Source organism: Amblyomma americanum, chromosome 9 (genome assembly GCF_052857255.1).
Source record: "Amblyomma americanum isolate KBUSLIRL-KWMA chromosome 9, ASM5285725v1, whole genome shotgun sequence".
Lineage (NCBI taxonomy): Eukaryota > Metazoa > Arthropoda > Arachnida > Ixodida > Ixodidae > Amblyomma > Amblyomma americanum.
The window spans coordinates 18,367,497-18,394,449 of record NC_135505.1 but is presented as its reverse complement, the minus strand read 5'-3'; the positions used below and the strand labels follow the sequence as shown (position 1 = coordinate 18,394,449).

General features: G+C 50.9%; 1 pseudogene; it reads right to left on the bottom strand.

The window, feature by feature from the left end:
• The window catches only part of LOC144105192 (uncharacterized), a 125,435-nt pseudogene that overhangs the window by 37,299 nt on the left and 61,183 nt on the right, over window positions 1-26,953 (bottom strand).

Below are 26,953 nucleotides of genomic sequence, written 5' to 3'. Positions count from 1 at the left end.
CGAATGAATGGCAGCGGAAAGTAAACGAAGACATCGAAGAAACACACAGACGAGGACGATGCTGCATCGTCCTCGTCTGTGTGTTTCTTCGATGTCTTCGTTTACTTTCCGCTGCCATTTATTCGATCATGCACCAACTAGCTCAACAATCCACCTTATTAGCCTTGGTAGCAACGGTTGCCCGGGCCCCGACGGGCTAGGCGCTGGTCGCCACGTCCCGGTCGGCGGATGGTGGGGGCGCCTCAGTTTGCTCCGCTCTGCGGCAGCGTGTGCTCTTCGCGACGCGTAGCTGAACGGGTCCAAAGCGCGGTCGGACAACTCCCAACCCCTTGGGACACGCTCGTCAGCAAACCGTGCTGACGCTTCAGCTCTGGATGGGCTGCGCGCTGAGCTGCCATTCCACGAACAGCGCGGCTCAAGTGACAGCGATGCGGGTGGGGGAGGCCGATACGCACGCGCAGAGAGGATGTCTCCTTGAATACGCTTCGCCTCAGCAGCCAGCTCATCCAAATCTCTGAACCTGACTCCTCTCAGGTAGGCAGTGAATGTCGGGTGCGCTTGTCTCGTGACACGCTCAACTTGCTTCGTGTTCGTGGCGCTATTGTCCGCGAGGCGATAAAGTTCGTCCATCGCTCGGACGTACTCTAACAGAGAGAGACTCGTCGGGGTGCTGAGTGCGGAGATCCAGCTCTCTCCTCAAACGCCACTTGTAGTTTGCGGGAAGGAATTCGTCGCGGAAGCTTGCGCAAAGCTCCTCGCTCAGTTGCCGGCTAGTCGGTACCAGCGAGCCGCTTGCTCCGTCGAAGATACATGCACAACACGCGCGAGCATTTCGCCGTCTGCGATTCCTGTCACTTGCTTATAATGCAGCAGACGGTCGAGGTACTTATTTGCTCCCGTACTTCCGTGGCACTCCGTGTAGGTAGGCAAGTCCATCCTATCACGTGGTGACTGGGCCGAGGCTTGCAAATTGTCTTGCAAAATACCCGCTAGACTATGCATAACCTGCATTGCGTTCTGCAAGAGCACCTCGTATGATTGCGGACTAACGCCCACGGAGTTTGGCGCAGCCGCTGGTGGCGTGGAATGATGAGGCCTAAGTGCCTCATTGTCCGCGGAGCGGCAAGGTGCCCGATGTGGAGCCCCCTCATGCCAGGCCTAACTCCTACCAACGCGTCAGGGGATGTTCCTCGGCTATTCCGCGTGGAACGCCCAATATTCACAAATTCAAACCCTCCCAAAGAAGCGTCAAGTAGGGAGCCCTGGTACTGTGCGGCTGGCTCTGACAGCATGAACAAAGACTGAAAGTCAGGTCTACCGGCTGCAATCCTTTGTTAGGGCGACGGCAGTCGTTCGCTCGAACAAAGGTCACTGCTAAATTGCCTAGTTTGCCCCACGTTTGGCGCCAAGATATCGGGTCACTCTGCGTCCAAGCGGCCGGGAAGGCGAGCTTCCGTGCCAGCTACACGCAAGCGTTATTCAAGTACGCAACAAGTTTCCCCAACCCGTGGCGCCGAGTCGCAGCCGCGGCAGGTCCAGACGAAATAGGATATGGCAGGGCACGCTAGGATATAGTTTATTATCCTAACGCGAGGTAAAGCACTCCGCGGAAGAATGTTCTATCCGTAAAATAGATGTTCAGCAGCTCACCCAGTCGTTGTCGTCGACCGGCGTTGGTGTTCGGGGGCCGGCGGGCAGCGAAAGGGGCCCTTGGGGCACTTAGGTCAGGTCCGGCAGTGAGAGTCCCCTTCCCGCCGCGCGTTCCCCTTTTTATCCCCTCGGTCATCACCTCCCTAGCAGCAAATCGTTGCCGTCAAGCTTAAGCATGCTACCCTCTCCGCAGAAGGCCGTGACGTCACGTCAGTGCTGGGGCGGAAATGAGCAGAGTCGCAGGGGTGCCTTCTCCCCAGATTCCTGGTGGCCAGCGCGCACGTGTAAGTCACGATCGCCGCTGGCGCGGGGGTCGAGGAGGGGATACCAGTGTATCCCACAACCTTCAAAGCATTCACATTTTGAGTCTGTGGGTGTTCTTACTAAGCCGTCGAGCCTCCTTTGAGGTCTAGGCCGTGAACTCCGAGCTCCCGGTATCGCACACCACGCGCGTCCGTTCTCACGGCGGCGCAGCAGAAATGCGAAATGAACACAGCACGGAACAGGACGCTTTGCCCGGGGCCAAACGTTCATTGGGTTCTCCCAAGTCGCTGGCTGCTTGAATCTTGATCTGCGACCCTTGCCGTCTGGCTTGGTCGTGCGGCTAACGGGGCAAGATGGCGACAACAAAGAGGGAAGAAGCGAGGTAATTACCTGACGTCCTCTCGCTGTCGGGGCTCGCTGAAGTCTCCCCCGGCCACGACCGGTGCCCGCCGATCTCGGCGCACTTGCCCGTTGTCATATTCGGCCAATCAGCGACCGCTCCGGCGGCGCCTGGCGGTGCGCGCTTGCGACCGGTTTTTGAGGAAGGAGGCGGCGCTAGCACTGTAGCGGCGCAGCGCTCTCGAGCAGACCATCTGGCTACTCGCCCGTGGGGAAGGAGGAAAGCTTCCGCTTTCCTGCTTCTCCACGGCGCGCCCCGCCGGCCCGGGAAGGGTACGGCACTCCGAAACTCCCACACTCCTCCTCCCTAAAGACCGAACGTCCCCTGAGTTCAGCGGACGGTAGACTGCAATGATCTCATTAAAGCCTTTACCTTTATTGGCCGCTTAGAAGTTCTAAGTCCCCCAGCAGATCGAAATCCATAACAAGGTCTCCGATGTTGTCGTCTGCTGGGGTTGGCGTCGCAGCAGGAGGCGCGGTCCCTGGCCCGGGTGGTGCGACCAGGGCTCTGGACTCCGGGGCGACCTCCATCCGAAGCACCCTGGCCGCGAACACAGGGTCCCGCGCCATCCGGGCCCGCACTACCTCAGCGTCCAGGCTGCTCCCCTCCAGCCGCTGCCGGTGGTAGCTGGAGGCGACGTGCGTGCGCCGGCTGACGATCAAGCCGCCGCACTCCGGGCAGTAGGCGGCCGTCGGCTCCGGTGGCATCACGGCTTCCGGGTGCGCTGCCAGGTGGTCTGTGATGGTGTTGCCCCGGAAAATGGAGGGGACCCGCTCCCGCGCCAGACCCGCCTCCACCTGCAGCTGTCGGTCCCACGGCGCCGCGCTCACGTATGAGCGCGGTGGCGCGTTGCCGGCCTGCTGCGCCCAGGTGGCGACGGACCGACACCGGGGTCCGGCTGTCCCGGCCGAAGCGGGTCCTCGGCGCCCGGCTGCCCGATCTGGGTGGCGGGGTGCGGGCGCGGCCCCCGAAAGCTGGTGATGGGGGTCAGGCGCTTGCAGGCCGCCGGCGTGGTACTCCGCTGCACCGCGGCCTCCGTGCTGCCGCGGTCGCGGCCGTGGCCCTGCTTGTGGCCGCTGCGCCGATTGATGTCTCGTCGCACCACGTCCGACGCGGCCTCCGTGCTGCCGCGGTCGCGGCAGGGGTCCTGCGTGGGTCCGCGGCACCGGCTGGTCCCGAGTTCTTCGTGCCGATGGCCGGCGAGCCCGTTGCCGCTGGTGGTCAGCTGGACGCTCGTGCCCGGAAGCTCGCCCCACCTACACTTGACAGGATGCCTCCATGGTGGTGCGTTCGAAGTGAGCGCCGCGGTCACTGGGGCTGACGACCGTCTTCCCGCAGTGTCCTCTGGGAAACACATTCGAGCTCCCCATTGGCTCTTTCCTTCGGTTCTAATATGTCGCAGCTTGCCATTTGGAAAAGTCACGGTTCGACTGAGGAGCAGGGGTTGGCGGGGGTCATCGCGTGGTCCCCTTCTGGGAATTTTGAAGTCCATTGACCTCTCTGCGGCCTCGGCCACCCCTTTTCGCCGGTTGGTGCAATCTTACAGGGTCCCTCCATCCTTCGTCCGCTAATCAGCCTTCGGCACGGCTCGGGCAACCTTCGCCCCGTTGTCCCCTTAGCAGCGATTTCGCTTGCTGCGGGTATTGTAGGGGTGCGTCGGGGTCAGCGACCTTTCCCCGCGATTTCGCGTGGCCGGAACCTCTCTCTCCACGGCGACTTCCCTTTGGAAGTACCTTTTTAGCTCCCCTACATGGATGGGCCCGCTGAGCCGAGCCGAGTTCGGACCCCTCAGCTTGTAGTTAAGTGCTGACTAACAACTAAAGTTTATTGGAAAAACACAGGTATTAATACACTCCTAAAACAACCTTCTAATCGTGCGAGTCTGTCGTCGCTGCGCTGTTTTTACCACGGCTTAAAGATGCACCAACTAGCTCAGTTGTCGGTTCTTCTGTAGTTAAGTGGCGACAGCTTCTCAGCAACGATGAATGGGCCGACCCATTTGGGCGCGAGGCCTGCCGCAAATCCCGTGCTCGCATCGCTGAGCGCGTGGTTGCGTTTGAGAGCCAAATCTCCCACTTGGAATTCCAAGTCCCGATGCGTTCGATCATAGGCCGCCTTCTGGCTCGCCCTGGCTCTCGCGCGATTGCGGCTGGCCTCCTTCACTGCGTTTTCTATGCGTTTTCGCACACGCCGCGCGTAGTCGGCAGCTGCCGTCTGGGCCGGAGCAGCATCCCTCCTTTTGGCAAGGACAATGTCCGTTGGCGTCTGTAACTCCCTCCCGAACATCAGGAAAGCCGGCGTGAAGCCCGTAGAGCGGTTTTCGCTCGTTCGCAGTGCGAAGGTGATGGCGTCGAGGTGCTCGTCCCAGTCGCTGTGCGTCCGGGCGTATGCCCCGAGCAAAGGTTTCACATCGCGATTGCGACGCTCTGTCACATTGGACTGTGGATGATAGCACGTCGTTTTCTGCTGCCGTACTCCCATTGCTGCGCACGTGTCACGAAAAACCTTTGACGTGAAGTACGATGCATTGTCGGTGATCAACCGGACGGGGAATCCAAAACGGCAGAATAATCATGAGATTCTCGCCAGGATCTCCTTCGTAGTGGCTTTTCGCAGCGGATAGAGTTCAGCGATCCTGCTGAAGTGGCAAGTGACCACCAGCACAAATCTGTGCCCTCTTTTGCTGCGCGGCAGCGGTCCGATCAGGTCGCACGCCACGATTTCCCATGGCTTTGTGCTCACGATCGGCTGAAGCAAGCCGGGCGGCCTTCCCCCTCTCGGCTTTCTCTCTTGACAGACATGGCAGGTTTGTACGTATTTACGTACTTCAACCTTCATTCCAGGCCAGGTAGCAAACCGACAGAGTTTCTTCCATGTCTTTGGCGCGCTCCCATGGCCGTCCGCATCGTGGTAATGCTGCATCACAGCTTGCCTGAGCTGGTGCGGGATGACGGCTTTGAAGCACTCGTTTGAGTCCTCTTTGCTTGGCACGTATTTCAGCAAAGCTCCGTCAGCATCAAGCAGGAAACTCTCCAGCTCACTCGCAGCACTGCAAGCTGCACTAGAGCTCGCGCCTACCCCATTTGCTGCGGTTCCCAGGCGCCCTTTGACTAGATTCGTCGGGCGGTCCGTCTCTTCACTAAGACCGGCGACCAGCCTCCGACAGTACGAGTCTTCCTGCTGAGCCTTGATAAGCTCTTCTCTGCTGAATGCCCGCTCGATGAGGACCTGCACACCAACGAGATGCGCGTGCAATCGAGCGAGATCTTTATCCCCTCGGCTCCGCTCTCCCGACGCGTGGGGAAGTTGCTGCGGCGGCTTCTCCTCTCCACCGCCCGGGGAGAGGTCATTCACTGGCGCGCGCGACAGCGCGTCAGCAACCACGTTTGTGGCCCCTTTTCGGTACCGCACTTCGAACTTGAAGCGCTGTAGCATCAGGGCCCAACGCGCGAGCCTTCCGCTCGGCTCACGAAGGCGGGTTAGCCATGTCAATGCCATGTGGTCGGTTTCGACCGTGAACTTGGTTCCTCCTACGTACATCTCGAATTTTCGTAGTGCGTAGATGATTGCCAAGCATTCTTTCTCCGTCACTGAGTAGTTCCGCTCGGCCGGCGTCAGCGCACGGCTGGCAAATGCCACGGGTCGGAGTTGTTCGTCCTCCATCTGGAGTAACACTGCGCCCACTCCGAAATCGCAGGCATCTGTCTGGATCACGAATGGCCTGTTTAGGTCTGGCAGTTTCAGTGACGCGGTGTCGGCGATGGCCTGAGCCAGTTGACGAAAACTCGTCTGCTCCTCCTCTCCCCATTCCCACGGGGCTGCCTTCCTTAGCAGCTTTGTCAGGGGGGTTTGCAGGCGTATGCAGTTAGGAATGAACTGGCGGTAGTAGCCAACCATCCCGAGAAAGCGGCGCACGGCCTTCACGTCGTTCGGCGCTAGAAATTCCAGGATCGAGCGAAGCTTCTCCGGGTCCGGGGACACCTGTCCGCGCCGCACGCGGTAGCCGAGTAGGCTCACTTCCGCTCTGCACAGCTGCGCTTTGGCGGGGTTGAGTGTGATGCCTGCTTCTCTGAGCTTTCCCAAGATATCCCCGAGATGATCGAGGTGCTCCTCGAAGGTACGGGAGTAGATGACGATGTCGTCCAGGTAGGCGCGGGCGTGATGCCATTTGGCGTCGCCGAGCACACGGTCAATCAGCCGCTGAAAGGTGCTCGGGCTTCCAGACAAACCGAAGGGCATGCTAACGAACTCGTAGAGACCCCTGTGGCATGTGAATGCCGTTTTGCACTCGTCGCCTGGTCGCATCTCTACCTGGAGATAGCCCTTGCTGGCGTCCAGAGTAGAAAAATACCTCGCTCCGCCGAGGTTTGAGACGATATCGTCAATGCTTGGGAAGGGGTACGCATCTTTCTGCGTGACTGCATTCAATCGCCTGTAGTCCACGCACAAGCGCGAGCTACCGTCCTTTTTGGGGACGAGTGCGACTGGGAACCCCCAGGGACTCGTTGAACGACGAACAATGCCCGCATCGAGCAGCTCTTGCAGCGCCGCGTCAGTCGCCTGCCGTTTGGCGGGGCTGACGGGTCTGGGATTGGATTTCCAAGGCTGTGCGTCCCCTGTTTCGATGCGGTGCTGCACCAGTTGCGTGCAGCCGGGGCGGTCCGTAAATATCTCCTCGAAGTCGCTTAACAAGGAGAATATGCGGCCGCGCTCACGCTCCGTCAAGTCACCCGCGTTCGCAAGGAGACCGTGTAATTTGTCGTCCTTGTCCGCACAAAAGGGGCGGGGTCGGGGACAGGCCGCAGCTACTGACTCCAGCGGCTGGGGGGGAGCGTTGTTCTCTCGGGAGGCATTCCTCATATCCCCTTCGGCGTTACACATCCGATCAGTCGCGGCGGGCGCGGTAGCGAACGGCTTGAGTGGCGTGAACGGGCTTTCCCGGTAGCCGCCGTTGCCGATGTCAACTACGATTCCCGATTTTGCCAAGAAATCTCGTCCGAGAATGGCGGGGACCGTGAGTTCAGGCAGGTGAATGAAGCGGTGTCGTCGTTTACGCTGATTCCAGCGCACGACAAGACGCGCATCACCGCCGGAGCACGCCTCTCCGCGCGCGAGTTGGAGGGGCACGTTGCGCTTTCGCAGCGGAGTGCCCTTCCGTCTCAGATGAGAGACGACCTCGTCTCCGATGAGCGATGTGCTCGCGCCCGTGTCGAGCAGTGCTTTGAACGTAAATCCTGCGATTGCAAGTTCTATGAACGGAGCACTCACACTGATCGGTGTTCCAACCCTGAACAGCGAAGGGGCCGCGATTGCGGCTGCATCGCCCGGTTCCGCCACGGCCGCCGGCGCCATTACCGGCGGCCTGCCTCGTTTCCCGGCCCGGCAGGGCACGCCCGTGCAATGTGACCCGCTTGGTCACAGTTGAAACAGCGCACAGAGTTCCGTGCATGGTACAGGGACGGACGAGGCTGCTCTCGCGCACGGCCATCCGTGAGCGCGTTCCGAACCGGCATTTCTACCCGGTGACGCTGTCCGTCTGGAGGCGTAATCCCTTCGCGATCGTTTGACCGACCTTGGGAATCTCTGTCGGGCGGTTGGCGAGAGACTGACCAGACTCCCGGCCGTGTGACCTTTGTTGCCCTGAGCCCGTATGAGTAGGGATCCAAGGCGCGATCCGAGACTTCGAAAAGCGCGCCTTGAGCCGGTGCCCGAGCGGACTCGCTTCGTGGGCGGGTGCTGCCGTTCCAGGTGCAGCTGGGCTCCAGTGATTCCGATGGAGGTGGTGGGGGCCGGTACGCGCGGGCTGCCGAGATTTCGGCTTGTACCCGGCGCGCTTCCACAGCTAGCTCGTTCAAGTCTCCGCAGCGATTTCCCCGCAGATAGAGAGCAAACGTGGGGTGGCTCTGTCGGACTACCCTTTCCACTCGCTCCGCGTTCGAAGCTCCGGGATCGGTGTAGTCGTAAAGCTCCTGCATCGCCCTGACGTACTCGACCAGAGATTCGTCAGGGGCTTGCGTGCGCAGCTCCAACTCCCGCCGCATCCGCAGCTGGTAGTCGTAAGGAAGGAACTCCTCCCTGAACATCCTGCGGAAATCGGCCATCGTGCTCGCGGTGTGGCCGACCAACCGGTGCCACCGAGCGGCCTGATCGCCGAGCGCAACAGGGATCACTCTCCGAAGCATATCACGCTCACTCGTGCCTGTTGTCTGACCGTACTGGTCGAGAGCCAGCAAAAAGTGGTTAGCGCTCGTTTGATCGCTGTAGCCACTGTACTTGGGGACCGGAGTTCCGATCCGCGGCCTGGGCTGTGCGGATTGCAGCGCTTGCTGTAACGCGCTGGCCAGAACTTCGGCGAGATTTGCCGCGTTTGCGGGTGTCTCGCTGTCAGGAGCCGTGATGAGCGGTGACCTCGTCGCATGTGGCGCGGTCTCGGTTGTGCCGTTTGGCAGGTGTGAGACGGAGGGCGATGTGCTCGCCTGTTCCCAGGCGGCACGCGCCGATAATGGGTGAGCGCCAAGGCCTGGCGTGCTGGTACCGTGGCATCTGGCGGAGTTTTCCGGCGTCCACGGTGTTGCGTACGTCGCGCCTGCGACGGTGTGTCGTCCCGTCCGTTGAGCTGATTCCGCTGCAGGAGTGCCTGGGGCAGGGCGTTCCCTAGGCCCCTGGCCGAGCTCTGTGAGCCACATCAGATCAGGCAGTGTAGACTGCGGATCCGCCATGTTCGCCGGGAGCGAGTTGCTCAAACGCGTCTGCGCGTGAGAACCACGTTGGGCGCCAGTTGTGGGGGTTCTTACTAAGCCGTCGAGCCTCCTTTGAGGTCTAGCTCCCGGTATCGCACACCACGCGCGTCCGTTCTCACGGCGGCGCAGCAGAAATGCGAAATAAACACAGCACGGAGCAGGACGCTTTGCCCGGGGCCAAACGTTTATTGGGTTCTCCCAAGTCGCTGGCTGCTTGAATCTTGATCTGCGACCCTTGCCGTCTGGCTTGGTCGTGCGGCTGACGGGGCAAGATGGCGACAACAAAGAGGGAAGAAGCGAGGTAATTACCTGACGTCCTCTCGCTGTCGCGGCTCGCTGAAGTCTCCCCCGGCCACGACCGGTACCCGCCGATCTCGGCGCACTTGCCCGTTGTCATATTCGGCCAATCAGCGACCGCTCCGGCGGCGCCTGGCGGTGCGCGCTTGCGACCGGTTTTTGAGGAAGGAGGCGGCGCAGCGCTCTCGAGCAGACCATCTGGCTACTCGCCCGTGGGGAAGGAGGAAAGCTTCCGCTTTCCTGCTTCTCCACAGCGCGCCCCGCCGGCCCGGGAAGGGTACGGCACTCCGAAACTCCCACAAGTCATGACCACACGGTCATCACCTGGTGAGGCACACACTTTGCTGATGTTATTAGCTTCTTCAGCCTTCCTATGCCTCCCTCAAAGCCAAATTACGAATGTGCCCATAAAGGCTCTTGCTGCACAACAAATTTTGCGAGGTGCTGCACACAGTGCACATTGTATGTCATATCCTTCTCGTAGTACAAAAGCTGAGCACCAACAAGAAACTCGAAAAGGCACTCAGTACTGTTATCAATATCGCTTGTAGCCACCTCATCCTCAAGCAGGAGGTATATTCCTTTTACGAGAAGGTTGAAGTGCTTTAAGTACTCAGGGGGCAAGGTGCCATCTAAGCTCACCAAACTAAAGTACAGCAACTACTGTTGCCACTCAGTGGCCTTCCAGAACTTTAGTAGCTGGACTGATCTAGGTAGACGAGTCATGCATTGTAGTGGCTTTAGGCTACACACCCGCTCATCAATATCCTTTAGCAGCTGTGGTGGCCCTATATAGTACGCAGCGCCAACATCTGACAACCACAGCTCCATAAACTGGCGTGTCCCTCTAAGCAGGACAGCATGAATGTAGTCCACGCTGAAGCTCCACACAATATCGAATCCAGCCAGGTTGATGAGCGATGATGGGCCTTTCACACCACGAGCATATTAAGCAGTACGATATGCCTCATTCAGAGGATACTTGACTGTTCCTGTCAAGTAAACAAAAAAGAACACATGTATGAAGACCTCTAAAGAGAAATGCTTTAGGCATGTGCAATGAATATAGAAATAGGATCACACATTTACGTTCTTCTGCCACGCTCCTCGCCATTAGATAGGCCCACTTTTTCTCCTTCATTTAACACCCACCCAGTCTTTTCTTTCCATTCTCTTTTCTTCCCAACACCCCTTATGCCCAGAGGCAATAAACAACGCCATCAAAAAAGCTCAGTAGGCTAGCTTTGTAGCAAGGCTGAATTAGAATTTCAGAGCCGAAAAAGTAGAAGCAACAAAAAAGAACAAGTAACATGAGCGAAGAGAAAAATAGCAGTTGTGTTGTTCTGCGCTGGCAGCACACTGCAATTAACGTGAGGAACATATCTGCTAACGCAATAAGCAACTAAAGAAGCTCTAAAACATGAAATATAATTACATTTTCTTACCTCCAACTGACTTTCCAGGGCGCAAGCACCAGACACATCCGAAGTATTCATTATACTGGACTACATTTTGCATCACTTCTCTAGCTGGAGCGTCGGCTGCAGCATTGAAACAGTAGACCTGCAGCAATGACACGAACCATAAAATCATTGGGTATAAAATTAATGCAGAAAACAAACTGATGACATGCAGTACACTAATGGCTGTGCCTGCAGAAGTAGGTTTGTTGTTTCATGGCTTAAAAACACAGAGATCTTCAGTGCAGTTTTTCACTGCATTTAAATGAGAGTCAAAATAGAGAATGATACATGCACGACCGATGCATCTGTCCAGCGTGTGTCAACCTGCAAGTCCTTCATCTCATTTAAACACACTAAAGAAATGTGTTCATGGCGTGTACAAACAACTAGCTATTCTTTCAACATTAGCAAAAATCATGGCATTGCCTGCTTGCAGCGCAAAGTGAATGCCTAAAAAATGAAAAGCACACTATCAAGAAAGTTGGACGTAACTCAAACAGTACTGGTCAATAACAGGTAAAAACAAGAGTTCAGGATACCCTGAACAACTTTAACAATTAACAGCATTAGAGACAGCAAAGTTTTGTTCTTGTTTTTCTTCTGCCACTTCACACTGATTTCGAAGGTAATTTTCTTGAGTTCTGCTTCGAAATGTGTATGTAAGCAATTGTATAAACCCCTTAATGTTTTTTCTACAAATAACTTGTCCTTGCCTCTCAATGAGAGACCTTTCTATCAACTTCCCAGTTCACACCAGTCTTGGAAAGATAAGATATTTGTTTTACAATTGCCTGCAGCAGCAGCATCATGTCTGGATGGCCTGTACCATACCAGAGCATGGCAACAGTTGAATTTCTGTGTCGCTGGACAGGAGGCAGCTCGTTAATCGTGAGTTGCACAGGCCAGATGGAAAATTTTGAACAGTTGAAGGCAGGACTACCGTCGGTGTGCACAGTCTTAGATAAGTCCATATCATTCAGGTTCAGTTCTCTTCGCTGCTCGCAATACAAATCCCCGTCTGTGACATGACATTTCGAGGTAACGTACCGGCGCCTGGCTATTTTTTGCAGAGAGTTCTTCAGCAACTTCGCAACTTCTTCTGAAGATAGAATTGCATTAAGCTGTTGCTCTGTGGGCAGACTTACAAAAAATTTGCCCTGCGCTGTCAAGGTGTGTGCTGTGTATGTGCATTTGCACAGTACACATGTTAGTTGCAGCTTATTCCTAGCCTTGAAGTCCTCTTCATACTCACCCATAAGACGCATACAGTCCGGGCAATAAAAATGAAAAATAATTGTTACCTCCGAAATACCAGCAAACTTTTTGAAAAGAAACTTTGTATCCGGAAGGTCCTGTCGTTTTGAAATCAAAGCCATTTGTTTCATCGGGTGTTCTACTTCTGTCCACGTGAGAGCATGCGTGAAAGCGAAGTCCATCGCTAATGTTATACTATATCCTGCGCCGAAAAATCGGAACAAGGAGGCGACGTGCATCCGCCCTGCTCTTCTGGGTTGTCTTCCTCTATATAGCTGTTTCCGCCAGCCCAACCGCCACACGTGCCAACGTCGTCAACAAGCTCCTCTTACAAGCCATCAGCAACACGCTCCTATAGCACATCGTCCCCAACACAGCCCTCTGACACGTCGTCGGCAACATGTTCCTTTTGCGAGTCGTCGAAATTGCTTTGTGAGTTTTGTTTTGTGTCTTTGTTTGCACAAGACGACCTGTACTCCGTCGTCCTGAGAAGGTCCACACCAGGAAGCAAATGCTCAAAGTAAAGCTTACGGCCCTTCGGTAGTTTGGATATGTCGACGATGTCAAATTTGCACGAACTTCACAATACCGCCACCAAGCAACACCACAACTTTGCTGAGGAAGTCAATAAACTTCACCCGCTTCGAGAACTACCGCTCACGACAGCCGCCTCAAAACAGAAAGCGACATCTACGGATTTGGCTTGTTTTGAATTTTTTCTCTAACAAATTTACATATATTGTTCGAGGAGAACAAAAAGCAGTAATGCAACTTCTTTTTATACATTAGATATTTTTAGAACTGTGGTTGCATTGCCATTTGTACTAAACTCTGGAGATCGGTGGTGCCAAAAGGGCTAGCGCCACAAACGCGGGTCTTGGCAATTCGGCTGGCTAAACAACCGCATCAATCCAAGACAGGCTTAATTTCAATTCTGCGTGCGGCATGATCGTGTTCGGTACCTGTAGCGAGCAGTGGTGCCATATTTAACTCGATTTATTCTTGTAGACGACGAGATATTCGCTCTGGTACGCATTTTAGAGGACAGGAACAATCGTCGCCACGTTGTTCGTGTTCACGACATCGTCGACTTTCACCCCGTCGACAACATGGACTTCGACAAGAAGGTCATTTATACAGTCCATTGGGTCGATAAGGTTAACAATGAAAACACCGAAGATTAGGCTTGGTGGAAAGCATGCACAAATAATTTTTTCGGCACATGATATGCGTCTCGGCGTGCTGATGATTTTCTACTGCATTTTCTAGGCACTGAACAAGCGCGCGAGGCGCCGAAGAGAATTTCGGCGCCGCCAACAAAATTCGATGTGACCTGCGACGTTGACATGGCGCCGAAAAAGAGCTGGGTGGTATGTGCGGACCAGCTTTTTTTTTTTGCGCAGAAATGCATGAAGTTGCGTGAATGCACCTGTGGACAATTGCCTAAAATGCACCTGTGGACAATTCTTTTTTGGCGCAGTGAGCCGTATTTAATGCTTACGCGTGAATTATATACCAGGGAAAATTAATTAATGCATGTAAAAGTTTCTTATATGTTTTGTACATAAAGGTAGGAAACATTTTTATTTCAGTCAGGCTGAACGCCGCAGCGTGCTCAATCCGTATTTTGCACTCGACTGTACTATGTGTAATGAATATATATGTATATATGTAGATCGATAATCTACTAAATTGCTGGCAGCTCAGCCGTTGATTGCGAATAAATATATTGGAAACTTTTTCAGGCAGCAAAAGTGAAAAAAATTAACCAGGCGTTTCCACGCAAAGACTCTTATGAGGCCATACTCCAAAAACAAGTGGCACAAGCCCATAAGAAGAACAGCGAAGGAAAGGTAAGTAAGCATTTTTCAGTGTAGCGGAAGCCTACTGAACTTTTTATGATGTGTAAAAACTTCCTATGCAGCGGAAAAAATGGACATCAGCCCAAAGCACGACTAGTGGTACGGACGAGTCCACAGTGGCCAAGGGGGAGGTGCTAGAAGAAAAAAAAATACTGGAAGGAAAGTTGTGTGGACCTCCAGGCCCACAATTGATTTCTTCAAGAGCAAGAGCGCCAACTACAGTCAATCCTGCAGGCTAAGATTCTAAGGCGTGAGTGAATATCTGTCCTTTAAATCGTATTTTGAGTGTGGGGGCCAAATTGGCGACTGTAAACGCACACGAAAAATTTTTTTCTCTACATCAACCTATTCAACTGTATCTTAGCTGTCAGCAGTGCGTAGTAATCATCCCCCATCAGTATGGGGTAAAATCTATTTCCAGTTGCCTTTCGTAATTTAGTTTTATACTTTGTTGTGCCACGCGCTCAAATTGATCAAATTTATCTCAACAGTGGACAAAGAGAAAGCCAGTGAAGCAGTGTAAGCAGGAGGCTGTGGTAATTTAGGTATGAAATTTTGGTTAGACTATTAAGATATGTTAACAAGTTTTCATTTTCGCAGTGTCTTTTTGCAATGGGCTTTTTATTGCTTCGTGATGATGGCCATGATATTACATGCGGTCTTTGCATATCTGAGGTGGCTTTGCGCCATTAAAGCTGCTGTTGTACGTAGCAAATGCTAGACACTGCATCAAGTATAGTTAACATGGGAGGCACCGAAGTAATGAAGCATTTCCAAAATGAGGCTTAGATCACAAGGAAGATTATATTTATAGTGACCACGCACTTTCTCTTGAATGCTCAGTTTTGTATTTCCTCTTTACAATATCATCTCAAGGTTCAGCCCCAGAGCTGCAAGCAGATCTGCCTACAACAGATAGGCCTTTGCTTTTGTCTACTGACTTTGCACTCAGCGATTTCCTGACCAAAATTTAAAGCTTCTGCAGAGCATTCCAGTTTAATTTTTTTTTCCAGGCGAGCCAAGTCAGCTTTTGGAGTTGGCAAAATCATCTACAGCAGGTAGGTCGCATTTTGATTCATAATAAACTTGCCCTGCTGTTTGCATTCTCTTTTAGAAAATTCTGGGTAGTAGTACACGCTATGAGCACAGTTTTGCATTTTATGTTTATACACCCCAGCGAACGACCCACAGTGAGCCATCAGTGCCTGGTAAGTAACAATTTGTTTCACACTGAGTAGTGCTGTGTTGAAGCTATGGTATACTTGAACAGTTTTCAAAAGGACTAGTGTGGGCCTAAATGGTGGGTTCATGATAACGTTGCCCTGCTTTGTATGCATTTCCTTTTAGTAAATTCTAGGTTGTATACTCTGCGAAAACCGTTTTGCATATTATGTTTATACAGCCGAGCCATCAACCAAGTGTGAACCATCGGCACCTGGTAAGTTACAATTTGATTCACACTATAAGTACTGCTGTTAGCACTTTGTTGAAGCCATGTCATACTTTCAAAAGTAGTGTGGTGCTAAACAGTGGACAAGAGCATAAGAAAGACATCAGATCTGATCCTATAGTTATGTGTCCAACATTTTCACCACTATTCTATTTTATAGACAGTTTTAAAAACTGGAAGCTGTGAATTGTGCTCTGCAAGTTTATAGATTATTATTTTACAGTTTCGACTGATTTCAGAACATCAAGGCCTGGTGCACTTCAGTTACTCCTCTGACGGCTCTGTGAGCCTTTGATTTCTAATTTGTATACAGGCAATGGAAAACAATTCAGTATTGTATGCATGCCATAAACTGCTGTGGCAGATATTTTCTTAATGCCTGTAGTAGTGATTTTAAACAGAGACTAAGATGTGCATCTGCTAATTCTGAGCCCTTCTTAAGCATATCAAGGGGATAGTGCATGTGCTCTCTTCTAAAAGCCTTTTTTTGAATGCTCAATTGGTGTGCCTCCCTGCATTTTGTTCACATGGATATATTACTCTTAGAAACAACTATTGCCTCCTTTGATAGCCATTCTGTATACCGGCGCTGTTGTTCTATGTTTCTTTTACAGTTCCACCTGCAGAAGGGAATTTTTTTCACTGCAGTACAGGCAAAAGGAATGTTGAACCATGTAAAGCTAAGCCTTTTGATAAAAGGGAGTTCGCAGGCAGTGTCGACACAGGCAGGGCTGGCTGCACGAAGCGTAAAGTTGCACGCAAGAAAAAACATTTGGGGGATCTCCCAAAGCCAGCACTGAGCCCAGAAAAAGTGGCTGTTCTGGAAGGTAGGAATATTTCATGTCGTAAATAAATCAAAATATGCTAAATAATTGCTCCTGCAGCGATTTAGAGTTATTTTTGAATCAATTTAGAGTGCAAGGTTGCAGGATTGAAAAACAGCTGCATTTAGATGCAAGTGACATGCGAGTCTTTGTGCTGTGTGATGTCAGTGAATGTGAAAGACCTCACCAGTGGCTTAACTTAAATTTATCCTGACTGCCGCCAAATTACTACCAATGTATATTGCCCCCGCGATGTACTAGCCTCTCAAAAAATTAACAATTCTGTTTTGTTTTGCAGCAACCCTGACCTACTGGTCTCAACAGAAAGGAATGGACTCCACTGCAGCGGTTGCGAACCTTACAAATATTTTGAGTGAAAAAATACAAGATTGCATGAACGCTCAACGGCGCAAAGTCGAATAAACATTGTTCATGTTCTCAAGAGTCATCTGCAGTGTTATGGGCTCCTGTGATTGTCATGTACTCGCATGTTCAGGTGTATTTTAACTAGGTGGATTACTTGGGCTCAACGATGCCCCATATGTACATCTGCGACAGGGCTGGAGTAGATCCCAGTTGCACCTGGGATTGCAACTGGTCCCAGTTGCATGTGGGATTGCAACTGGTCCCAGTTGCATCTGGGATCGCAACTGGCCCTAGTTGCATCTGGGATTTCAAAAGAGAACCAGTTGCAATCCCAGATACAACTAGAAATGTGTTCCTTAAACCGGATGGACTGGGACCAGTTGGAAACCAGATAGAAAATTTTCTCCTGGGTTACACGAGATCATACAGTAATTAGAATGAAATGGGGCCGGTTTTGCTGATGCCATATATACACACCGTGCCTATACCACCAAGCTAAGCATTGCAGCCACTATCACAAGTGCAGAGGATTTTGTGCTCTACATTCTGAAAATTTTTTTCAATGCACGCTCTAAATATCTGCAATACCATGCACTTGGACATATTTGGTAAAGCTAGGAGGCTCTGCATACACGATGCTTGATCCTCTACTAATTAATGGCACTAAACCTGTAAGCAGGCACTACAACATGGAGATACACTTGATGCAACAACACTGAGACGGACATCTGATGTAGTTAGCCAGCATGTTGCAGAAATGGAAATTAAGGAAGAGGCCAAAAAGTCCGAAGACATAACCGCCACATCTTTGGAGGTTTCTTCCACTTCCTCGATCTGTTCTTTCACATTGCATCGAAGTACAACACATTTATGCACCTTTCATGAAAATCGGCAATGGACGAAATATTTATTGCACCCCATTTGCAATTTTATGCATTTTATGCAGAGTATGCATGAATTCTATAATATCTTCAGACCTACCTGTCGGCTCAAAAATTATAAGGCTTCTTCCTAAGAAAATTCTAAAGACAGTAATCACATTTAGTGCAAACTTTAGCAACAGCTTCTGCAGCATGCAGTGCTGAATGAGACTGTCGTTTTGTGTCTGCATTGGTAGCACGTACAGTTCTATCAAGATATATGGCGATCTTGTTCAAAGCGCATTCATCCTCCGTACCCCCATCACACAGTAGCGGGCTCTGGTCTCACGTGTATGTGCGTGTATTGCTGCCTGCTAGTGTTATTTCCACTCGCTTCCAGTCTCCTAGTGAGGAGTTTAAATGCAAGGTCCAGAAATTAAAGCAACGTGCAGGCCTAGCTTTGAATTTGTCCACTGGCACACACGCTTATATTAATAGATCCTTCAATACCTCGTGAGCGCGGTGCAAATCCGGAAAAAAATTTCACGTTACGATTCGGCACACGTAACTTTTTTCTAGGGTCACCTGTTTTTTCGTATACATAATGCATGACAACATTACCTTAAATTTCTGCACGACCACAGACCTGCAAGCGCTAGACGTATGGTGATCGTGCCGCGACCACTTTTTTCTTCAAGAACTCTTGCAAATACGCAACAACAACTTCGAATGGATATTCCCCCCAACTGCACAGTGACGATTGCAAACTCCGCCAGGCCAGAAGAATGAAAAATAAGCTGGTTGCAGCTTAAATTAAGTATAGCATTGGCACAAGGCATGCTTACACTAAGTAAAATTTTAGGCTTACCTTTCTCAGCCACGGACGAGTTTGTGACCCGGCCAACAAATCCGCCGCGAAAGAGGTCGTCATAGGCACGTCGACAGTGAGCAGTTGAAGGATTGCAATTGCTCAGAACTATTCCAGTACGTTGAAATTTGCAGATTATCGCAGGGACGACCGCAATTCAATGAAGCTACTAAAGGCTGCAGCACTGCAACCGCTGAAATATACCGCAGTGACAGAAGCAACACATGCCGCGCACTCGGAGGATAGATAAAAATCATGCTAAGAAAAATTTTTTAGGCTAACTTTACATGCACAAATCACAATTATCTGTGAAAAATATGTAGATGTTTTATTTACCCCAAATTTTCCTTTCGATACAGGCGATTTCTTGATAATTAGGTTGAATGTTTCTAGAGAAAAATTTCTTTCATCGGTATTCTTCGCAGGCCTCGCGTAACGCGGCCGTTCGATCAACTCGAAGCAGGCGCCAGAAGAAGTAGCGCGAAAGGGGCGACGAAATAAAAACGACGCAAGGCAGGCAATTCCTCACCACATACATTTATATTTAGTCCGGGTACGTTACGTATTCAGGGAACGGTACATGTGTGATCGTGCATGGTGGCCAAAAAGTTGCCAAGCCATCTGATCAATGATAGTCCTGTTAAGTTGCATTCATCATGGTATCCAAGCTAGTTCCTATCAAGGAATCAGGTTGCTGGCCAAGTATGATGGCCATCGATAGCACTCCAAGTCGTGCCCAATGATAGGCCAGCGGCCACTGCTGCTTGGGAAAACAGTGCTAACCTTCCTAACATCTCTGGCATCCACAGCCGCCACATTTGAACAGCCTGCAGAAAAATATGCGCAAGAGGAGCAGAATATTTCCAGGCTCACGACCTTCCTAGCATGCCGCTGCGGTGGCTCAGTTTATATGGTCCTCGGCGCTGATCCGAAAGGCGCGGGTTTCTTACCGAACTGGGGCGGTCACACTTCGATGAAGGTAAAATGCTAGAGCTTTGTGTACTGTGAGGGGTCAGTGAACGTTCAAGCACCTCCACAGAGAAAATCATCCAGAGGCCTCCACTATGGCGTTCCTCATAGCCGTAGTTGCTTCGGGTCGTTGAACTGCATAAAACCAAACTTCCTTCGTCACAGAGTTCTTTCGTGGATGATTCAGCAAAAAACTGAGCTACCCGATTGCTCTTATTATCCCTTCCAGAAGATATCCAGCATAAAGATGCATTCAGGGGCGGTAACAAATGTTGGCTGCAGGACATCACTGTGTGTACAGTAAACTGTAAAATGAATTTCTTACTCTTGCCGATACTCTGTCTTAAGCATTCATGCACAATCTAGACAGCAGACCTACAAATTTGTTGAAAACAATGGTTCAGCTGTTCACCCTTACGATGCAGTGAGTCTGGAAGAGCAACTCAATTCATAGCACAGAAAGAGCTTGGTGCCACGCCATTTGACCTTATACTAGTTGTTACTAATCAGATGTGCAAAATGATAAGAGGTGCCGTCGCATGCCATTGCTTACTGTTCAGGGGCTATGAACCTTCTGAAGTGGTAATAACTTTCATTCTCCCCTTTTTCTAAATCTGTAATGATGACAAAAATAAATCCTTCTTTATGTGAAGGGGACTGGTAGAATTTTTTTTCACAGTGGTATTATCACCACTGATAGCTGGCACGTTATGCCAAAAAGAAATAACACCAGAGACTGGTGCATTCTCCTTATAAAGCTCTAACTATACTTAATGGGAACTTACCAAAGCAAATTCATTGCTCCACGCTGGCTGATGATTTTGCATAACAGGTGGAATGCACGTGTAGCTCGAATGTCTGGAGGAAAACATTCACGAAAGGCAATGTAAATTTCGTAGTACGATATACAGCTGCTAAAATTATCCAAGCAGGTCAAATTGCGTTCTACCTGCATTGGTATATTTTTAGAGCTCTTAAAACATTTGCCCTTTTAAAAACTAGGCAAGCAATAAACTTTCAAATTTCATTCAGTGCAACAATGAAAAGGACTCCTCAGTAAGTTTATGGCAGCACATTTCGATGTCTATAGCTGGAAATTTTGGCTAGCCTGCATTACTTTAACAAATGATTTAACCCTGCAATGCCTAGCTTATTAAATTTGATACCGTGTAAAAATGCACATTTCTATTTATACTCACATCAGTATGTGAATTGCTGGCATAAGTAAAGTTTTATGTAACTGTCTTCTTCAACATGTTAAGCAAAGCAAGGGCAATGGGTAAGCTACCAGATATGCATGAGACCGAAGGATAAATTCATGCAAAAGCTAACCCCAATGGCAGAACAGCCTGAAATTTGTGGTCGTAATGCTGCATTCACAGGGGATGGAGCAGGTTTGGATTTCGCTCCTGATCTACTGTATCCACTTGGATATATCAGTGCAGTTGTATCAACCTTCAGCGCACCAAAATAATTGAAATTAACTCAAATTAGATATGCTGTATACACCATTCCCATGATGAATCTTTAAGTTGTTTATACTTCTACAATGAAGTGATCACATGCTTATGAAATCCTGGAAATTCTTTTTTCTGGTGCTTTCAATTCCTGGTCATTACAGGGCTAAATAGCATATGGTTCTGTGTTGTGAAATGGTATTACAATTCTGGAAAGTTAAAAATTCATTAATGCTACAAAAACAACTTACTGCAAGTATGAAACAGTGACATAAGCTATAAGTAAAAAAACTTCCATTTTAACTATAAACTGACATCCACTTATACTTGCTTCGCTTGCGGCTGACCTCTAAAGGGTCGACCTGTAGCAGGTGCTTCATGTCTTTCTTCCTCGCCTTTAGCGACCCTAGAACAGCAAGGCTGGTCACTTGCTAAATGCCATCTTCAACTGCTTTGCAGCAGTCTTTTTTCAAGAGCAACTTGAAATCCAGCAGGAACTAAAATTTGATTTCACAAGTGACAAACAATGAGTTGACAGTTTTTCGCCACTTCCTCAATCTAGTCTATGCACATCAAGAACAAAAGTGAGCCGAACACAGGATCGACATCTTAAGTTGACTTTTCCAGTAGTGCACAACTTTGCATTTACTTTGCCCTATAGCTGATGCTACAACGGATGAAAAATCATGCACTAAACAAAACAACTTGCCTGCTGGGATATTTATTTTTGTACATTATTCACGCTCCTCATGCAGTCAAGATGAGGAAGCATAATGCGTAGGATTCACTGAATATGCAAAAGGTATTTTTTCAGCAGCATCAACAAAATAAATTCTCCAATTCCTTTACACAACGTGACCACTGATAACCCATGATTTAATCATTGCTGTCACAAAAGATCAACCTTTTTTGTGACACGTACGGTGCCCATCACTTACTGCTTTTTTTCACCATGTCTTCTGGCTTGACAATCTCATAAGTTAACTGATGGAAACTTCAGCTCATGACATACCCCACAGTATTTGCAGTGCCACAAAGGACGCTAACACATTCAAGTGGGCTGGTTAGCGACCGCTTACATAACACACTTTTTCTAGTGCTTACAAACGTAGAATAAGCTCTCTCTTTTTCATAGGTGTTCTTGAATGAATAAAAAATACATGCAAAAGAGGCGCCTCATAAAAATGATCAATGTACATTGCACCTAGCTGTGCTCAGAAAGTGTATCATAAAGATGCCTGTTCATTTAGCCTATGTAGCAAACACTTCATATTAGATGCATTTCATAACCAACTAGCGCTTTTCGCCACTGAGTCAAACTTTACGCTCTTTTCACACCCAGGTAGGGTTACCGGAGGCTTGAGTAATTCAAGACAGCTCTTAAAGGTTGTCAGGGAGGAAGAAGAAGAAGACGAAGTGTCCGTGCTAAGGTGGCTGCACATCGCTCCAGTTAAAAATCTGGCCATCCGCATAAAGACGTTCCTTATATCAAGAGAACTGACTTCGCACCATCTGAGGAAGCTCCCGAGGCTTATGCGCTGTCTGACTGGGTGGCAGTAAGCAAATGTCCTTCAGTCATCCCGGCAGCTGGACTGGGATCCGAGGCTAGGCCTAGAGCCACCGATGACGGGCTTGGCAGAGGTGGCTTCGCCGGCGTCGGTCCCTGCCCCCGGTCCATCAGCGGCAGCGCACATCCCGCCTTCTCCAAATGCACCTCAGCCAGTGAGCGATCTGCCCTCTGGGCGGAACTAAGCAATGGCTGCCCAGCCTCCACTGCTGGATGGGGCTTCAACCGTGCAGCGTGAGGAGGAGAGCTCTCCAATGGACCTGTCTTCAGCACCTCCATCCGTGCCACCGGCTTCTCGCAGTTCTCAAAAGCGCCCATCAAGGGACACTGCGCAGGATTCGTCTTCTGCCAACTGCAGCTCACAAGGCAAGCGTTGCTGCCAAGCGTATGCCAACCAGGTGGCTATGCCGACATCAGAATCGGTATCGTATAAAGTGGCCATTAAATCTCTGGCAGCCAAAAGCCTGACAGACATTCCGAACAGGATTCTTCAGGCGAACCTGGACGAGTGTCTTGGGACCAAAGGTTTTCGTGGCTTCACGTCCAGAACGAAATCTAATACCGTCGCTGTGTGGCTCCCGACTTTGGCGCTCGTGCATCGTCACACTACAGGGCCAACCAACTCTTCCAGAACGACTTTACTACTATGGCTGTATTCTTCGTCCTCGCCCTTACAAACCGAGTGCTGTATATTGCTGCAGCTGTTTCAGACCTGGCCACATTCGCCGATCATGCCCTTTGCAACGCAAGATGAGGCTCGGCCACAAGCCACACCGTCTTACAGGTGCGGACTTTGCAAGACTGACGACCACGAGATCACCTCTCCAACTTGCCCAACAAAACAGAAAGCAACTGAGAAGGTTCGGCGTGGGATCCGTAAGCAAGTGCCTCCGATTGAAAACAGAGCCCCGATACAGACATCCAACAGGTTTGCGGCTCTTCAGTGGGATGAAGACGACTTGCCGGAGCTCTCTGAGCCCAATCCACCTGCAGCCCCTGCCCAGCAGTCGTACAGTGATAAAGTGCGCAAGGATCGCCGTCGCTTTCAAGCCAGACAAAAGCACAGCATACTGGAACCTCTACGTGAGGACATGGCAGCAGTTGACGACCAAATTGCACGCCTTTTAGCCGAGGTTTCTAAGCTACGGCAACGCCGTGAACTGCTTGCTCGTCTTAGACAACTAGCGGAATCCCACTCCACGCCAATCAAGGCTCCAGCGCCTTTGACTACGTCCAGCCCTCATGCGTTTTTCGGAGACTCTACCAGGTCTTCTGTAGCACTGCAGGATAACTCGACAACATCCCTCCTCCGATTTATGGTAAACCAGTTATCTAACCTGACATCAGTTCTATTACAACGCTTGGAAGCCTAATCGAAAATGTCAAGTACACGTTGTTGTGGTGTGCTCCAATGGAACTGCAGAGGCCTCTTCACAAAGTTGGAAAGCTCAAATCTCGACTTCGCATGAACAAGCTCCAGGTGTGGGCCCTGCTACTGCAGGAGACCAATGCCTTGCCATTCATTCCGGGGTTTAATGGATACATGTCTCCTTTAATGAACAACCGTCGTGTGCACACTGATGCCCCTCCGGGAAAGGCGGCGGTGTACGTTACACGCGTTTTCCTCATTTCGCCTCTCTCTAGAAAATTGGTGCATCTCGTATCAACAGGTAGTCGCAGTGGCTGTGAAGCTTCCAAGGCAGCTGTTGTGGTAGTGTCGTACTATGTAAGACCCGCCGGTGGAGCTCCCTCCCGCATTAATCTGGAGTGGTTATTAACTCTATGACGACACCACCCAGGGCGGCCTGTTTTAGTAGGTGGTGAGTTTAACGCCCCTCATCCGGACTGGCGGTACCCCACTTCAAGCCCCCGTGGTAGGCGCTTGCGGGACGCATTCGCAGATGCGCTGTTTGTTTTACTCAACCATCCAGATTCAGCAACGCGGACTGTGCGCCATGCTCGCAGTCCAACATATGCTCCGGACTTTACGTGGTGGTCAGGACACGGGACTCCATCGTGGCACCTGGAGCCAGACTGCTGGGGTAGTGACCACCATCCTATCATCATCGGTCTCCATCCATCAAGGGCCCTTCGATTACGCCGTAGGTATTTTGTGGTCAATTGGGACAAGTTTCGCACCACCGTCGAAGATCTCTCTCTGCAATCATCTACACTACTTGTGGACTGCTTACAAAATGCGCAGAATAAGGCTACTGCTGTCACCTGGACGGACGTGAATCGCCCGGCGCCGGATGTTGGTCTGCTTAGCCTCTGGGCTGCTCGCCGACAAGGGGAGATGGCAGCTTCCCGAGACCCGACTTTTGCGCAAGCACGGACAAGGCTGAATTACCTTACTGCCAAGGCTCGCAGATATGAACGCGATATTCCGCGACGGCAGTGGCATGCCTTATGTGAGAAGTTCTCGACAAAGTCATCGAATGCTCCTCTCTGCCGAAAGTTTCGTGCAATGGAACATGGTTCCCGTCGTCCTGACGCAGCGGCCACATCATGCTTCGCAGCTAACTTAGCTCCGGATGATTTCGCCAGAGAAGCAGCGCGGAAGTTTTTCTCCAAGTATGATGTGTTGCCTCCAAGTGTCATAGGAGCCCACTTGGCTGCCATTCCAGCATGTGTCGATAAGCTCCCATATACAGCCGACGTCAAGGGAATTGCAAGCCCATTTTCAATGCCCGAGTTGCTTGCAGCAATACACGAGGCCCGTCGGAAGACTGCACTCGGCCGGATTCCATTCCGTACGAGGTTTACCAGAACTTAAGTTCCGCTGTGCTGCCTCAACTCCTCGCCACCAATAACAAGGTATGGATAGAAGGCGTCGTACCAGAAACTTGGAAATCGGCTATTGTGATCCCCATACTAAAGCCGGGGAAGCCGCCGACAGACCTCGGAAATTCCCGGCCTATATCGCTTACGCTAACATTATGCAAGCTAACCGAAAAAATGCTTGCCACACGACTGTCGTGGTGGCTTGAGCACCATGGCTTCTACCATCCCGCCCAAATTGGTTTTCGTACGTCCATAGGTACAGAAGATGGACTCGCTGTCTTGGCGTCAGCAGTTCTGGCCTCAACTCACAGCCACAGTGCACGTACTGTACTGGCCATGGACGTTGAAAAGGCGTAAAATAATATCAGTCATGCTGACATCCTGGAATCGATTGACATGCTGCATTTCCCCTTTAGAGTGCGCAATTTTGTAATATCCTTCCTTGAAGGCCGACACTTTGACATACGCCTCGGTGGTGAGGCCATCGGATCATTTGTGCCTCTTCGCGGCGTTCCTCAGGGATCGGTGTTATTGCCAACATTATTTAATATTGCTTTTATCCCCCTTGCTTGGCGCTTGCATGATGTCTCCGAGATTAAGTTCTTATTGTATGCTGATGACGTAACAGTGTGGAGCTCTCTCAACGACCTCATCACTCAAGCAGCAGGCCTACAATCAGCCATAGATATTGCGTCGACTTTAGCTTCTTCAATTGGTTTGCAGCTTTCGGTGAGCAAAGCCACGTTCGTGTCAGTCGCTAACCGCTGGGAGCGCCGCAAACTGGCTGCAACGCCAAATCGTCTCCATCTATCCGGACCTCCAATTCAAGAAAGTTCGACCGTAAAAATATTGGGCTTGTCAATACACGAGTCAGGAACACGTACTGCTAGGCTTTCTCGGGCTAAAAAGCAAGCAATTTAGGCGTTGGGTCTAATTAGACGCATTTCTCCTAAAACAGGTGGAGCCCGCACTCATGTTGCGCTACAGTTGGTGCGGGCGGTTGTGCAAATGCGTCTCGTTTGCCAAGCCCAATTCCAGCATTTGACCAGGGCTCAATTGGATCGTCTAGAAGCGGTTAATCGAGAGGCAATGAGGGTCATCACTTGCCTTCCCCGTATTACCCCGATCGTGGCGCTCCTAGAACATGGGCAGCTGAATACACTAGATGAGCTGGTGCAGCAACGACGCGATGCTCGCCGCCAAAAGACAAGCCTTACACACACCACGTGTGCACTCAGGGTATATGCTTCATCGCACTCCATTCTACAGCCGCCCCCGCCAGTTCTTCCTCCCTGGCGCTTTGTGCAGCTAAGCGACAAGTGAACTGATCTACGTCGGCCATCATCTACCCGCGCGGCATCGTCGTTTCGCGACCGAATTATAGAGCAAGACGCCAATCTGCGGCATGGCTCCATCGTTATGTATGTTGACGCAAGCATTGAGGCCAGCGAAACAACAACAGCAGTTTACTGTCCTTGCAACCCTGCTCTGAACAAAACGTCAAGGTTTCGCCTATCAGAACCTCCTTCCTCCTTCTGTGCGGAGGTGCTTGCGGTTCAAGAGGCACTTTGCTCTGTGGCCGCCGTTCCCATGCTACCCACGGTCCGCATTGTCATTAGCACCGACGCCGTACACGTCACACGCCTACTACGACGAGTCAGTCGCTCCCCAGAAATCTGCCAAGACATCCATCGTCTAGCGGCACGCATCCCGCAACAAATCCGTATTGAGTGGGTCCCGCGTGACCTCCTGAGCGCACAAAGCAGCGCAGATTCTGCGACCCGCTTTTCGACCCCAACCTCGTCTTTGCCTCGAATCCTCACTCTCGATGACAGCACCCTCCTTTTAACAAGAAAGGAACACGTCCGGCGCCGCACA